The following is a 16,645-nucleotide window of genomic DNA, read 5'->3' as shown; positions in this document are numbered from 1 at the left end:
AGCTGAGTATACTACAAACTCTGTCCATACAGTAGAGCGAAAAAATAATGCCACGATCACAGCTGCAAAGAAAATGATAGGATGGATAATGAGAACGTTCAAAACAAGAGATGCCAAGCCAATGATGATCCTTTTCAAATCACTTGTTCTCTCTAGGCTGGAATTGCAGATCTAGAGAGTGTACAGAGAACCTTTACTGCACATAAAAGTTCCTTCAAACATCTTAACTACTGGGAATGCCTGGAAGCACTTGACTTGTACTCGCTGGAAGGCAGGCGAGAGAGATATCATTATCTACACTTGGAAAATCCGAGAAGGAATGGTCCCGAATCTACACATAGAAATCACTCCCTACGAAAGTAAAAGACTGGGCAGGAGGTGCAAAATACCCCCAATGAAAAGAAGGGGCGCCATTGGTACACTAAGAGAAAACACAGTAAATGTCTGGGACCCAGGACTGTTCAACAGCCTCCCACCATTCATAAGGTAAATTACCAATAGGCCCCTGGCTGCCTTCAAGAGGGAGCTGGACAGATACTTAAAGTCGGTGCCGGATCAGCCGGGCTGTGGTTCGTACGTTGAACTGCGTGCGGATAGCAGTAACAGCCTGGTTGATATTGCCCTGATCCACCGGGAGGCCTGGTCGTGGACCAGGCCGCGGAGGCGTTGATTCCCGAAATACCCTCCAGGTAGACAGCCACCAGGAGGGGTCACAACCATCAGCATGGGATCACAATCACCAGGAGGGGTCACAACCATCAGTATGGGATCACAATCACCAGGAGGGGTCACAGCCATCAGTATGGGATCACAATCACCAGGAGCGGTCACAACCATCAATATGGGATCACAATCACCAGGAGGGGTCACAACCATCAGTATGGGATCACAATCACCAGGAGGGGTCACAACCATCAGTATGGGATCACAATCACCAGGAGGGGTCACAACCATCAGTATGGGATCATAATCACCAGGAGGGGTCACAACCATCAGTATGGGATCACAATCACCAGGAGGGGTCACAACCATCAGTATGGGATCATAATCACCAGGAGGGGTCACAACCATCAGTATGGGATCACAATCATCAGGAGGGTCACAACCATCAGTATGAGGTCACAACCACCAGGAGGGGTCACAACCACCAGGAGGGGGTCACAACCACCAGGAGGGGTCACACCCACCAGGAGGGAGTCACAACCACCAGGAGGGTGTTCACAACCGCCAGGAGGGGGTCACAGTCAATATTGCTACATAGATGGGTCAAGTGTTTAAAAGGTACACAGAGAGAGAGAGAGACTATTGGTTCACTGTAACAATAATTGGAACTCCGGTTAATTGGCAGTGACGCATCTGGACGCAGTGAAAGATGTATTGTTGCAGCCGTACCTTGACATTATACTTTTACCAGGCCACGGCACAACATATCAGGGCACGGCAGCGTATACCAGGGCACGGCACAACATATCAGGGCACGGCAGGGCATATCAGGGCACGGCAGAGCATACCAGGACACGGCAAATTATATCAGGGCACGAGAGAGCATACCAGGGCACGGCAGAGAATACCAGGATACGGCAGAGCATACCAGGGCACGGCAGAGCATACCAGGGTACGGCAGAGCATTTACGACACGGCAGAGTATATCAGGGCACGGCAGAACATACAAGGGCACGGCAGAACATACCAGTTTTACCTCTGGCCAGTTTCGCGTGTTTTCCTGCTCTGGCAGCCCGGCCTGGGAAAGCCTTCCTCTTGACTGCGTGATCAACCAGGCTATTGCAACTGACAGCAGCCGGCATGCATATCCATCACAAGTGAAGTGATCCAGTTTCCTCCTGAAGACTTCTGTCCCGGCAATATTTCTCACAGCTGCTGATGGTAAGTTGCAGAGGCGAGCCCAGTAAAAATTGAACATGGTCTCGCATTATGCCTGGCCACTCCTGCTTCTCCATAGGTCTATTTTACACTTGTACTCATTTATCTCGCTTGATGCTGCAGTACCCGGGCTTAGGCTTGGTTAAAAGTACAGGTAGGTCCCTCTTCAGTAAACAGAGCTTAGCTTTACGGGTTTTCGCTAATACAGCGGCCTTCAATTACCTATTCTTCCTTTATTTGGACTTCCTATAATAAATATATTCACCTCTCACTATAAGTTATGGACGAAAATATTTTGAGTAATGTGTGTAATATATATACGTGTTTGAGGCCCAGCTCTATTACTCAATTATTCTATTACTCTTAGCTAAGAAAAAAATATTTTTTTTTTACTATTTGTTTTAGCTGCGACTACTGGATGCTTGATGGATCATGTTCTTCTTGAACCTTCTCATACTAAGGTTCGTCTGTCCCAGGCGACTACCATGCTCCATATATACACTTATTAGCGGTGTTCCAATATCATAACAGAGAAAAAGTTAACAAGATACAGTGTGGAGGGTTATGCCATCTTAATGAGAAGACGTTTGGTCCACCAGGAACTTTACCACTCCATACATATGGGTAAAATACACACATATATACACGCACACACAAACACACAAAAAGCAAACACACACACATGGGTGATTTCAATCACAAACAAATCGACTGGGAAAACCTGGAACCACATGGGGGCCTAGAAATGTGGAGGGTTAAGATGTTGGAGGTGGTACTGGAAAACCTCATGCACCAACACGTTAGGGACACTACCAGAGAGAGGGGAGAGGATGAACCAGCAAGGCTAGACCTAGTATTCACCTTGAGTAGTGCAGATATTGAGGACATCACACATGAAAGGGTCCTCAGAGCTAGTGATCACGTGGTTCCAAGCTTCGAATACATAGCAGAGTTGCAAGTGGAGAGGAAGGCAGGAAGAGCAGGAAGAATGAAGCCAAACTACAAAACGGGGGACCACACAGGCATGAGGAATTTCCTGCACGAGGTTCAGTTTGACAGAGAACTGGCAGGGAAAACAGTAAATGAGATGATGGAATATGTGACAGCAATATGCAAAGAAGAGGGGAAGAAGTTTGTACCCAAGGGTAACAGACATAATGAGAAGGCCAGGACGAGCCCTAGGTTCACCCAAAGGTGTAGAGAGGCTAAAACCAAATGCAATAAAGAATGAAAGAAGCATAGAAGGCAAAGAATCCAGGAGAAAAGGAGAATAGTAGAAGAGCATAAAGGAAAGAAGCCCAACGACAATAGGAAAATGTCATAGCAGCGACAGCCAAGTCTGACCCGAAGCTGTTGTACAGTCACATCAGGAGGAAAACAGCAGTCAAAGACCAGGTAATCAGGCTGAGGAAGGAAGGAGGGGAGTTTACAAGAAACGACCTTGAAATGTGTGAGGAGCTCAACATTAGAATCAAAGAAGTATTCACAGTAGAGACAGGACTCCAAAAAGATAGAAAGGTGGGATACACCAACAATTGCTGGACACGATACATACAACTAAAGAGGTGAAGAGGCTGCTAAGCGAACTGGATATCTCAAAGGTGAATGGGACAGATATCTCTCCATGGGTCCTGAGAGAGGGAGCAGATGCGCTCTGTGTACCACTAACAACAATCTTCAACACATCTATCGAAACATGGTGACTACCTGAGGTATGGAAGACAGCAAATGTAGTCCCAATTTTTAAAAAAGGAGACAGACACACAGCACTGAACTACAGACCAATGTCACTGACATGTATCGTATGCAAAGTGATGGAGAAGATTATCAGGAGAAGAGTGGTGGACCACCTAGAAAGGAATGAGCTTATAAACGACAACCAGTATGGCTTGAGATGGGAAATCCTGTGTCACAAACCTACTGGACTTCTATGACAAGGTGACAGTAGTAAGACAAGAGAGAGAGAGAGAGAGAGAGGGAGGGAGAGGGGTGGATAGACTGCTTTTTCTTGGAATGTAAGAAGACTTTTGACACAGTTCCACACAGACTAGTACAAAAGCTGGAGGACCAGTCAGATATAACAGAGAAGGTGCTGCAATGGATCAGAGAATACCTGACGGAAGGCATCAGCGAGTCATGGTACGTGATCAGGTGTCAGAGTGGGTGCCTGTGACGAGTGGGGTTCCACAGGGGTCAGTCCTAGGACCGGTACTGTTCCTGGTATATGTGAATGACATGACAGAAGACTCAAAAATGTCCCTGTTTGCAGACAATGTGAAGTCAATGAGGAGAATTCAGTTGGAGGAGGATAAGGCAGGACTACAGAAGGATCTGGACAGGCTGCAGTCCTGGTCCAGCAACTGGCTCCTGGAGTTCAACCCCATCAAGTGCAAAGTCATGAAGCTTGGGGAAGGAAAAGAAAATCGCAGAGTACTATCTAAGGGGCCAAAGACTACCAACCTCACTCAAGGAAAAGTATCTTTGAGTGTGTATAATATCGAGCACATCTCCTGAGATGAACATCAACCAAATAACTGCTGCAACAAATGGGCGGCTAGCGAACCTAAGAACAGTATTCCGACATCTCAGTAAGGAGTCGTTCCAGATCCTGTACACCGTGTACGTTAGGCTCATATTGGAGTATGACGCTCCAGTTTGGAACCCTCACCTGGCCAAGCACATCAGGAAACTAGAGAAAGTGCAAAGGCTTGCAACGAGACTAGTCCCGAAGCTAAGGGGCATGTCCTACAAGGAGAGGCTAAGAGAACTCGACCTAACGACACTGGAGGACAGGAGGGACAGGGAAACATGATAACGACATATAAAATACTGAGAGGAATCGACAAGTTGACAGAGACAGGATCTTCCAAAGATGGGACACAGCAACAAGGGATCGCAAATGGAAGATGAAGACTCAGATGAGTCACAGGGATGTCAGGAAGTATTTCTTCAGACATAGAGTCGTCAGGAAGTGGAACAGTCTGGAAAGTGAGTCAGTGAAGGCAGGATCTATACACTGCTTTAAGAAGAGGTATGATAAAGTTCATGGAGCAGGGAGTGGACTTAGTGGTGACCAATGAAGAGGCGGGGCCAGGAGCTATGACTCGACCCTTGGAACCAGTTAGGTGAATTAGGTGAGTACACACACACACACACACACACACACACACACACACACACACACACACACACACACACACACACACACACAGTAGAGAGAGACGAAGTGTGAAGCAGGACAAGTGGTGTTACCTGCAATAATGTGTTTGTCAAAGTGGAAACATCGAAATTTAAAATTAGGTGGGTCAGTAGGCCGGCTTCAGTATTTCTCCATACAGTTATGCAACAGCAGGGACATATCCAATGAGAATAAATTTGGCCAATGCTTCAGATATCAGAAATAAACCTAATTTCTGAGTGATGGTGTTATTGGTTACAAAATCGTTTCCGCTTGTGTTTCCTTGATAACTAGTTTGGCACTGGGAAAGTTCGTCAGATGTTCTCTGTTTTGAGGTGAATAACACGGGCATGGCTGGTGTTATCCTTCTGGCAGGTACTTCTCAGTTCCCTGAACTTCGTATTCAGGTCTCTAAAATTTCACTAACGTAAAATTTATCACAATTTTCATAGTGCAACATCGAAACGACGGTGTTAGTGGATGCTGTTTCTAAGTCCTTGGAGGGTATAGTGGCAACCCTGATATTTTCTTTGGTAAAGGATTTGGAGAGGTTATTGATTGTATTGCTGACTGTACAAGCAATAACCTACTGGGGTGGGAATCTCGTCTGGCAATATTTACCATATTCTCCACTCTTCTCCTGTAGTCAGTGATGAAGTGTCGTAGATAGTAAAGTTTTAGGAAAGCTTTATTTATGTAGTAGCAGAGTTCTAGAAATGTTGGTGGTAACCATATTCTGCATGACGTTAGGAAGAAACTAATAATAGTCCCACGTTTTGCTATGTTATTGTTGTGAGAAAGGTAGTGCAGTAGCAATTTTGTTAGTGGGTTTTCGGTAGACCTTGAAATGAAGCTTATATTCATTCAGGCAGATCATGACCTCTAGAAAGGTCATCTGTTTCTCTTTTTTTTTCAGTGGTAAATTTCATTGAAAGTTCTACTGAGTTTATGTAGGTATTTAAACATCTTGGAGCACTGACCAGGATGTAATAAACATTGTGATATATTAGCATAATTGTCGGTATATAACACCATGGACAAAGGAATATGCTCTCGGTACCAGTGACATACTACACATAGGAAGACTCAGGAGAAACACTAGTGCCAGGTGACCCTGATGCCAGCTATATACTTCAAGGCTATCAATAAACTCTCACCTTCAACAAATGCAAAATATATGATAATACATCCAGGTAAATAATAAAAAAAGGCACAATACCGTGACTGGAACGATACACAAATAACCCGGTCCAAGTCGGAGCGAAACGTCGTCGTAAGCTCATCTCCTTTATGTGCGGGTTATTTGTGTATCATCCAGGTAAGTGTGATGGCCATCATTTCTTCATATACGTTTCATTCTTGATGCTAGTGATTCAAGTCTCTCAAACTGGTTATTCCAGTGTTAACACACTTCGTCTCATGCATAGCAATTTCACTGGCAGTGTCTGGCCACACCACCGAGGGAGTGGCTACAGTTCTTGACTCTTGCCCCTTTTCTTGGCCTCCTCCGCTCACCAAGGCTTTCACACGGACCCTGGGTCAACGACGTACTTACAGGCAGCTTATACCTTGGTCCGTGAAGCTGATGGGGATCTTACCAGCAGCGTGTGCAGCATCAGTATGTAAGAAACCTTACACTTGCGACAAGGTACACTAATTTTCTTGATAAGCTCAATAACTCCTGTTTCATTATTGACCATCATGGCAGACACAGGTGCAGTGTCAGGACGTATAGCTGCCCTCAGGTCTGATGACGAGATAATAGTAGACTTTTGCACTAGAAAATAGGCATCTTCCCAACCCTTATCTTGCAAAGCATGACATGAATCAAGGACACACCTGTGTTCCGTCGCATGACATGAATGGACACACCTGCGCTCCGTCGCAGTTGTAATTCATTGTCTTCCTTGATTTGTAAACTTGAGCAACTTCCTTCACGCTAATGTTGGTATTTTCCCTGGCATAAAACGTCAAGATAATCTCATTTTTTTCGTCGGCACCAATAAGTTCTGCAGTTTGCTGTCTGGCTCTATGGCCATTTTTCACTCTCCCATCCATAAGCATGAATGCAGGAGTAAAGAGTCTGCCAAGACAAGGAAAACATGCCGTGTTTTTCCTGTTCGTTCACATCTATAGCTTAACAGTATATATTTAAGTGCATATTAATTGCAAATGATATCTCTGAATCTATTTTATAGGGTTGATATCCGCAGGGAAGCCAGTGAGGTGGCGACGATAACATTTCTCTCAGCTATAAGATACATACTCACCTCTTTTCTCAGCTTATACAAACACTTCATGCCAATAATTTCCACTGACCTGCACATAGTTAAATCTTATCAAGTTTCCATCCCCTCGGTCTGAGAACCACTGGTTAGAATAACACTGGAATGATGAGAGCAAGTGTTTAACTAGAGCACTACTCTGGAGTGTTGATGAGCACACGTTTGTGTCTAGAGCAATACTCTGGAGTGTTGATGAGTACCAATTCAATCTAGAGTAAACACAACAACAACCAATCTTTCAACTTAAATCCTGCAGTGATTTTCTGGTAAATGTAAAAGTGTGTGTGTGTGTGTGTGTGCGTGTGTGTGTGTGTGTGTGTGTGTGTGTGTGTGTGTGTGTGTGTGTGTGTGTGTGTGTGTGTGTGTGTGTGTGTGTGTGTGTGTGTGTGAGTGTGTGTGTGTGTGTGTGTGTGTGTGTGTGTGTGTGTGTGTGTGTGTGTGTGGTAGGGAAGACAAGGAAGATGATGAATGTTACATACACTGTGTGGTGATCAGTGAACCAAGTCTTCCTTTACATCTCAGTTCACTCTGTGTTAATTCTTTGTTTTAAATGGAGTGGAAAATATAGCTAGAGTACGCCACTGAGAGGGGTCACCACTGAGGTCACTGAGAGGGGTCACCACTGAGAGGGGTCACCACTGAGAGGGTCACCACTGAGAGGGGCCACCACTGAGAGGGGTCACCACTGAGAGGGGTCACGAATGAGGGTCACCACTGAGAGGGGTCACCACTGAGAGGGGTCACCACTGAGAGGGTCACCACTGAGAGGGGTCACCACTGAGAGGGGTCACCACTGAGAGGGGTCACCACTGAGAGGGTCATTACTGAGGTTACCACTGGGAGGGGTCACCACTGAGAGGGTCACCACTGAGAGGGGTCCCCACTGAGAGGGGTCACCACTGAGAGGGGTCACCACTGAGATGGGTCACCACTGAGGGGTCACCACTGAGAGGGGTCACCACTGAGAGGGGTCACCACTGAGAGGGTCATCACTGAGATTACCACTGAGAGGGTCACCTCTGAGACGGGTCACCACTGAGAGGGTCACCACCGAGAGGGGTCAACACTGAGAGGGTCAACACTGAGAGGGGTCACCACTGAGAGGGGTTACCACTGAGAGGGGTCACCACTGAGAGGGGTCACCACTGAGAGGGTCATCACTGAGATTACCACTGAGAGGGTCACCTCTGAGACGGGTCACCACTGAGAGGATCACCACCGAGAGGGGTCAACACTGAGAGGGGTCACCACTGAGAGGGTCACCACTGAGAGGGTCAAAACTGAGGGGTCACCACTGAGAGGGGCCACCACTGAGAGGGGTCACCACTGAGAGGGGTCACCACTGAGTGGGGTCACCACTGAGAGGGTCATCACTGAGGTTACCACTGGGAGTGGTCACCACTGAGAGGGTCACCACTGAGAGGGGTCACCACTGAGAGGGGTCACCACTGAGAGGGGTCACCACTGAGAGGGGTCACCATTAAGAGGGGTCACCACTGAGAGGGGTCACCACTGAAAGGGGTCACCACTGAGAGGGGTCACCACTGAGAGGGGTCACCACTGAAAGGGGTCACCACTGAGGTCACTGAGAGGTCACCAGCGAGAGTGGTTACCACTGAGAGGGGTCACCACTGAGAGGGGTCACCACTGAGAGGGTTACCAGTGAGAGAGGTCACCAATGAGAAGGGTCACCACTGAGAGGGTTACCAGTGATAGTGGTCAACACTGAGAGGGGTCACCACTGAGAGGGTTACCAGTGAGAGAGGTCACCACTGAGAGGGTTAGCAGTGAGAGAAGTCACCACTGAGAGGGGTCACCACTGAGAGGGTCATCACTGAGGTTACCATTGAGAGGGGTCACCACTGAGAGGGTCATCACTGAGATTACCACTGAGAGGGTCACCACTGAGAGGGTCACCTCTGAGACGGGCCACCACTGAGAGGGGTCACCAATGAGAGGGGTCACCACTGAAAGGGTCATTACTGAGGTTACCACTGGGAGGGGTCACCACTGAGAGGGTCATTACTGAGGTTGCCACTGGGAGGGGTCACCATTGAGAGGGTCACCACTGAGAGGGGTCACCACTGAGAGGGGTCACCACTGAGAGGGTTCACTGACAGGGGTCACCACTGAGAGGGTCACCACTGAGAGGGTCACCACTGAGGGTCACCACTGAGAGGGGTCACCACTGAGAGGGTCATCACTGAGGTTACCACTGAGAGGGTCACGAGGGGTCACCACTGAGAGGGTCATCACTGAGGTTACCACTGAGAGGGTCACCACTGAGAGGGTCACCTCTGAGAGGGGTCACCACTGAGAGGGTCACCACTGAGGGGTCACCACTGAGAGGGTCACCACTGAGGGTCACCACTGAGAGGGGTCACCACTGAGAGGGGTCACCACTGAGAGGGTCATCACTGAGGTTACCACTGGGAGGGGTCACCACTGAGAGGGGTCACCACTGAAAGGGTTCACTGACAGGGGTCACCACTAAGAGGGGTCACCACTGAGAGGGGTCACCACTGAGAGGGTCACCACTGAGAGGGGTCACCACTGAGAGGGGTCACCACTGAGAGGGGTCACTACTGAGAGGGGTCACCACTGAGAGGGTTACCAGTGAGAGAGGTCAACACTGAGAGGGGTCACCACTGAGAGGGTTACCAGTGAGAGAGGTCACCACTGAGAGGGTTAGCAGTGAGAGAGGTCACCACTGAGAGGGGTCACCACTGAGAGGGTTATCACTGAGGTTACCACTGAGAGGGGTCACCAGTGAGAGGGGTCACGACTGAGAGGGTCATCACTGAGGTTACCACTGAGAGGGGTCAGCACTGACAGGGTAACCACAGAGAGGGGTTTGCACTGAGAGGATTACTAGTGCGAGGGGTCACCACTGACAGGGGTCACCACTGAGAGGGGTCACCATTGAGAGGGGTCACCATTGAGAGGGGTCACAACTGAGAGGGGTCACCACTGAGAGCGTCACCACTGAGACGGTCACCACTGAGAGGGGTCACCACTGAGAGGGGTCACCACTGAGAAGGGTCACCATTGAGAGGGGTCACCACTGAGAGGGGTCACCATTAAGAGGGGTCACAACTGAGAGGGGTCACTGAGAGCGTCACCACTGAGACGGTCACCACTGAGAGGGGTCACCACTGAGAGGGTCATTACTGAGGTTACCACTGGGAGGGGTCACCACTGAGAGGGTCATTACTGAGGTTGCCACTGGGAGGGGTCACCACTGAGAGGGTCACCACTGAGAGGGGTCACCACTGAGACTGTTCACCACTGAGAGGGGTCACCACTGAGGGGTCACCACTGAGAGGGTCACCACTGAGAGGGTCACCACTGAGAGAGTCACCACTGAGAGGGGTCACCACTGAGAGGGGTCCCCACTGAGAGGGTCATCACTGAGGTTACCACTGAGAGGGTCACCACTGAGAGGGTCACCACTGAGAGGGGTCACCACTGAGGGGGTCACCACTGAGGGGGTCACCACTGAGAGGGTCACCACTGAGAGAGGTTCACCACTGAGAGGGTCACCACTTAGAGGGATCACCACTGAGAGGGGTCACCACTGAGAGGGTCATCTCTGAGGATACCACTGGGAGGGGTCAGCAGTGACAGGGTAACCATCAGAGAAGGGTTTGCAGAGAGGATTACTAGTCACCACGAGGGGTCACCACTGAGAGGGTCACCACTGAGAGGGGTCACCACTGAGAGGGTCACCACTGAGAGGGTCACCACTGAGAGGGGTCACCACTGAGAGGGGTCACCACTGAGAGGGTCATCACTGAGGTTACCACTGAGAGGGTCACCACTGAGAGGGTCACCACTGAGAGGGGTCACCACTGAGAGGGTCACCACTGAGAGGGTCACCACTGAGAGGGGTCACCACTGAGAGGGTCACCACTGAGAGGGGTCACCACTGAGAGGGGTCACCACTGAGAGGGTCATCATTGAGGTTACCACTGAGAGGGGTCAGCAGTGACAGGGTAACCATCAGAGAAGGGTTTGCAGAGAGGATTACTAGTGCGTGGGGACACCACTGAGAGCGTCACCACTGAGAGGGGTCACCACTGAGAGGGTCACCACTGAGAGGGTCACCACTGAGAGGGGTCACCACTGAGAGGGGTCACCACTGAGAGGGTCATCACTGAGGTTACCACTGAGAGGGTCACCACTGAGAGGGTCAACTCTGAGAGGGGTCACCACTGAGAGGGTCACCACTGAGAGGGGTCACCACTGAGAGGGGTCACCACTGAGAGGGTCACCACTGAGAGGGGTCACCACTGAGAGGGGTCACCACTGAGAGGGTTACCACTAAGAGGGGTCACCACTGAGAGGGGTCACCACTGAGAGGGGTCACCACTGAGAGGGGTCACCACTGAGAGGGGTCACCACTGAGAGGGGTCACCACTGAGAGGGTCATCTCTGAGGTTACCACTGGGAGGGGTCACCACTGAGAGGGGTCACCACTGAGAGGGGTCACCACTGAAAGGGTTCACCACTGAGAGGGTCATCACTGAGGTTACCACTGAGAGGGTCACCACTGAGAGGGTCATCACTGAGGTTACCACTGAGAGGGTCACCACTGAGAGGGTCATCATTGAGGTTACCACTGAGAGGGGTCACCACTGAGAGGGTCATCATTGAGGTTACCACTGAGAGGGGTCAGCAGTGACAGGGTAACCACAGAGAAGGGTTTGCAGAAAGGATTACTAGTGCGTGGGGACACCACTGAGAGCGTCACCAGTGAGAGGGGTCACCACTGAGAGCGTCACCACTAAGAGGGGTCACCACTGAGAGCATCACCAGTGAGAGGGGTCACTACTGAGAGGGTCAGTGTGTGCGAGACACTTGTTTCCTTACGAACAAAACACCAACATTCCCTGTATAAAGGGAAGTCAGAATTACCATAGTTCTCCAAGACTGTCTTTCCTCTTGCCTCTTTACCTTTTCCACTGTCCCCTTCTCTCTCCTTCAACCTCTCCCTCTCACCCACTTACCACTGTTCCTGTCTTCTCTTTCCAATCTCCCCTTCTCCTTTTGCTACCCTTCCTCTCTTCTCTTCCAATACTATTCCACCTTTTCCATTGTATCGCAGCTATGGTAGACAATATACTACAATGTAATCTATTTGTTTTCAATGCATTCTAAATTTAATCATCGTTGTTATTGTTGTTATTTTTATTGTTTTAATTGCAAATATCTGTATATTTGTAAAATGTTTTTTGATAGAAGTTTTAAAAAGTGACGAGGAAGAATGAACTCAGGAAAACCCGGAGATTCTTAAGTGTACATATTGATTCTGGTGTAAAAACGAGAGTATGGTGCTTTTTTTCTCCATAAAAATGCTGACACATAACACGTGAAGGATGTTTTCAGGTGTCGACGCCCCCGAGGCCCGGTCCCAGACCAGGCCTCCTGCTGGGTCAGGGTCTTATCAACCAGGCTGCTAGTGCTGGCTGCATATAGTTCAGTGTACGAACCGCAGTCCAGCTGACATGAAGAACTTATCAAGATTCCTCTTGAAGATAGCCAGGGGTCTGTTCGTAATCCCACTTATGTATGAAGGGAAGGTTTTGAAGTCTTGGGCCCATTATACATATCGTGTTATCTCTTAGTGTGCTCACGATACCCCTCTTTTTCACTGCGTTTAATTTGCACCGTCTGTCCTCGGGTTTTCATAGGAAGTGTCAGTGTGTGGATCTGGGACCAATTCCTTTAATACTTTCAAAGTGAAAATTATAATATATCTATCTTACCTGGATCCTAAGGAACACAAGTCGAAGAACTTAAATTTTTTCAATAATTTAGGTGCTTGACTGACCCTGTACATGCTGTGAAGATTCTCTGTATATTCTCTAGGTCTGTAATATCGTCCACATAAAAAGGGAATGTTAGTATGTACCAGTATTACAGCCTAGAGAGAACAAGTGACTTTAAGAATCATCATGGGATATTTTCCTCGTGGTTGTGATAATGCCACTGTTGTGATACTTGAAAATGACATTATCTGACATTATCACTCTTAAGTCCTCAATCTAGCAAGATTCTTTAAATAAGGAAGGAGCTTGGGATTCCTTAGTATCATGATAGGATAATTCAGATTAATACTTGATATTAGAATGTTAAGAAATGGACCAGAAACTGTTGCTACGAATCTTACTAAATGTCTAGAAGTAAATACACACAAATCTAAATGGGTTGTGAAAGCATGCAATTATATTAAGTTTTATAACCTGCACGAACTGTATCACTATAGACAAGAGCATTTCACCCCTCCATGGAACATATGTTTATTAAATATCACATACCCAGAGGCCCCTCCCAAGAAGCTCATTACTAGTAATCCCTTCCTTAAACCACGAGCAAAGGTTTCTCTTAACTGCTAGTAATAATTTACCACAAGTTATATATAGTGATGGATCTAAGCAGGAGTCTGCTGTCAGGGCTGCAGCTGCTCTTGTTGTCACCTCACTAGTTAAGAATGAGAGCAACTATGTTGTGTTAGGCGTAAGAATTAACAACCGTCTACACCGCAAACTGAATTGTTTACCATCCTAATGGTGCTAAACGTATGACACTGAGTTTAACTCAACGATTATTACTGATTCTTATTACTGATGACTCTTAGCTCACGTAACGACTAACAACATGCTCATTGCAGAAGCCAGGTATAGATACTCAAAAATCTGAGAAAAAGGAATTAATGCACAATTGTTAGGAATTCCATCACGCATTGGATTACTCCTTAATGATATAGTTGATAAATTAGCCAAAAAAAAGTACCTTGAAGGCAAATGTAATATATAACTTTGGCGGACCTATGTCTAGCATTATGGATGATACTAGGACAGAAGTAAATAATGAAGCTGAATGCTATAGGAGGGTAGTACATCTGGATTTATATCTACAGTTCACTTTTCTGTTGCAAGCTTAATATGTCTGGTATCTTAATTTCAGTAGTAGATTATACTATTTCTATATTCATCAATAAGTTGGCAATCAATCAAATGTTCAAGAGTGACCATAGGACCGGCCATATACTGTGCAATTAGTTTGATCATCTGTGTGTCTGACAGACTGCTGGAAGTACGTACTTGTAACTAAGCCCATCGCTGGCTCCTACCTCAGTGTGCTCACATTGCAAGTTGCTCCATAAACGTACTTATCTACGTTCATATTATCATAGTGGGTTACAGATCTATCTACTCAGGCATATAACTGAATTCCTATAATATTTAGTTTCATCATTTACTTCTCTCCTAATATTATTCCAAATGCTAAACACAGATACACCAAAGTTATATTCCACATTATCCTTCAGGGTAATTTTCGTGGCTAAATTAATATCATGAAGGAGTAATCCAATGTGTGATACAATCTATAATAGTTATACATTATTTTTTTCCTGATTTTTGAGTATACATACCTGGCTTCATTGCACAGATAACAGTACCATTGGAATTAAAATTTTCACAAATGTAACTGTTCCAATATGATTTTCGTACATATTGCAGTTCTGAACATAAGTGAACATTTTAAAGCAGAAGTACTTCTAACACACCAGAACATGAGTGAACATTGCGTGCTTCTAACACCAGAATATGAGTGAATATTGCAAGGCAGCAGTACTACTTACTCTGCTGAACATGAGTGAACAGTGCAGTCAGCAGTGCTGACACTCAAAGACAAGAAGTCAGTGTCAGGGAGAATCAGTGAATCAGATGCAGATTATAATCAGATTACAAATTAAAAATAAGATTAATTAGGAAAAAAATGAACAGGATAAAAAAATTAATAAGGACAAGAGTGACACTGGCAGCGGTGCCAGACCATAAGGACAAGAGTGACACTGGCAGTGGTGCCAGACGATAAGGACAAGAGTGACACTGGCAGCGGTGCCAGACCATAAGGACAAGAGTGACACTGGCAGCGGTGCCAGACCATAAGGACAAGAGTGACACTGGCAGCGGTGCCAGACCATAAGGACAAGAGTGACACTGGCAGTGGTGCCAGACCATAAGGACAAGAGTGACACTGGCAGCGGTGCCAGACCATAAGGACAAGAGTGACACTGGCAGTGGTGCCAGACCATAAGGACAAGAGTGACACTGGCAGCGGTGCCAGACCATAAGGACAAGAAGAGTGACACTGGCAGCGGTGCCAGACCATAAGGACAAGAGTGACACTGGCAGCGGTGCCAGACCATAAGGACAAGAGTGACACTGGCAGCGGTGCCAGACCACAAGGACAAGAGTGACACTGGCAGCGGTGCCAGACCACAAGGGCAAGAGTGACACTGGCAGTGGTGCCAGACCATAAGGACAAGAGTGACACTGGCAGCGGTGCCAGACCACAAGGGCAAGAGTGACACTGGCAGCGGTGCCAGACCACAAGGACAAGAGTGACACTGGCAGCGGTGCCAGACCACAAGGGCAAGAGTGACACTGGCAGTGGTGCCAGACCATAAGGACAAGAGTGACACTGGCAGCGGTGCCAGACCACAAGGGCAAGAGTGACACTGGCAGCGGTGCCAGACCATAAGGACAAGAGTGACACTGGCAGCGGTGCCAGACCACAAGGACAAGAGTGACACTGGCAGTGGTGCCAGACCACAAGGGCAAGAGGCAGTGGTGCCAGACCACAAGGGCAAGAGTGACACTGGCAGCGGTGCCAGACCATAAGGACAAGAGTGACACTGGCAGTGGTGCCAGACCATAAGGACAAGAGTGACACTGGCAGCGGTGCCAGACCATAAGGACAAGAGTGACACTGGCAGTGGTGCCAGACCATAAGGACAAGAGTGACACTGGCAGCGGTGCCAGACCATAAGGACAAGAAGAGTGACACTGGCAGCGGTGCCAGACCATAAGGACAAGAGTGACACTGGCAGCGGTGCCAGACCATAAGGACAAGAGTGACACTGGCAGCGGTGCCAGACCACACGGACAAGAGTGACCCGGGCAGGGGTGCCAGACCACAAGGACAAGGGACACTGGCAGTGGTGCCAGACCATAAGGACAAGAGTGACACTGGCAGCGGTGCCAGACCACAAGGGCAAGAGTGACACTGGCAGCGGTGCCAGATCATAAGGACAAGAGTGACACTGGCAGCGGTGCCAGACCATAAGGACAAGAGTGACACTGGCAGCGGTGCCAGACCATAAGGACAAGAAGAGTGACACTGGCAGCGGTGCCAGACCATAAGGACAAGAGTGACACTGGCAGCGGTGCCAGACCATAAGGACAAGAGTGACACTGGCAGCGGTGCCAGACCATAAGGAAAAGAGTGA

General features: G+C 48.1%; 1 protein-coding gene and 1 pseudogene across 6 annotated transcripts in view; both read right to left on the bottom strand.

The window, feature by feature from the left end:
• CASK (peripheral plasma membrane protein CASK) overlaps window positions 1-16,645 on the bottom strand; it is an 842,107-nt gene that overhangs the window by 353,322 nt on the left and 472,140 nt on the right. The window lies entirely within an intron of this gene.
• Window positions 5,819-7,475, bottom strand: LOC128698809 (cysteine desulfurase-like; annotated as a pseudogene).

This window comes from Cherax quadricarinatus, chromosome 59 (assembly GCF_038502225.1).
Source record: "Cherax quadricarinatus isolate ZL_2023a chromosome 59, ASM3850222v1, whole genome shotgun sequence".
In the NCBI taxonomy this organism is placed as follows: domain Eukaryota; kingdom Metazoa; phylum Arthropoda; class Malacostraca; order Decapoda; family Parastacidae; genus Cherax; species Cherax quadricarinatus.
Note: the sequence above shows the minus strand (reverse complement) of the source record. Positions and strands in the feature narration are given on the sequence as shown.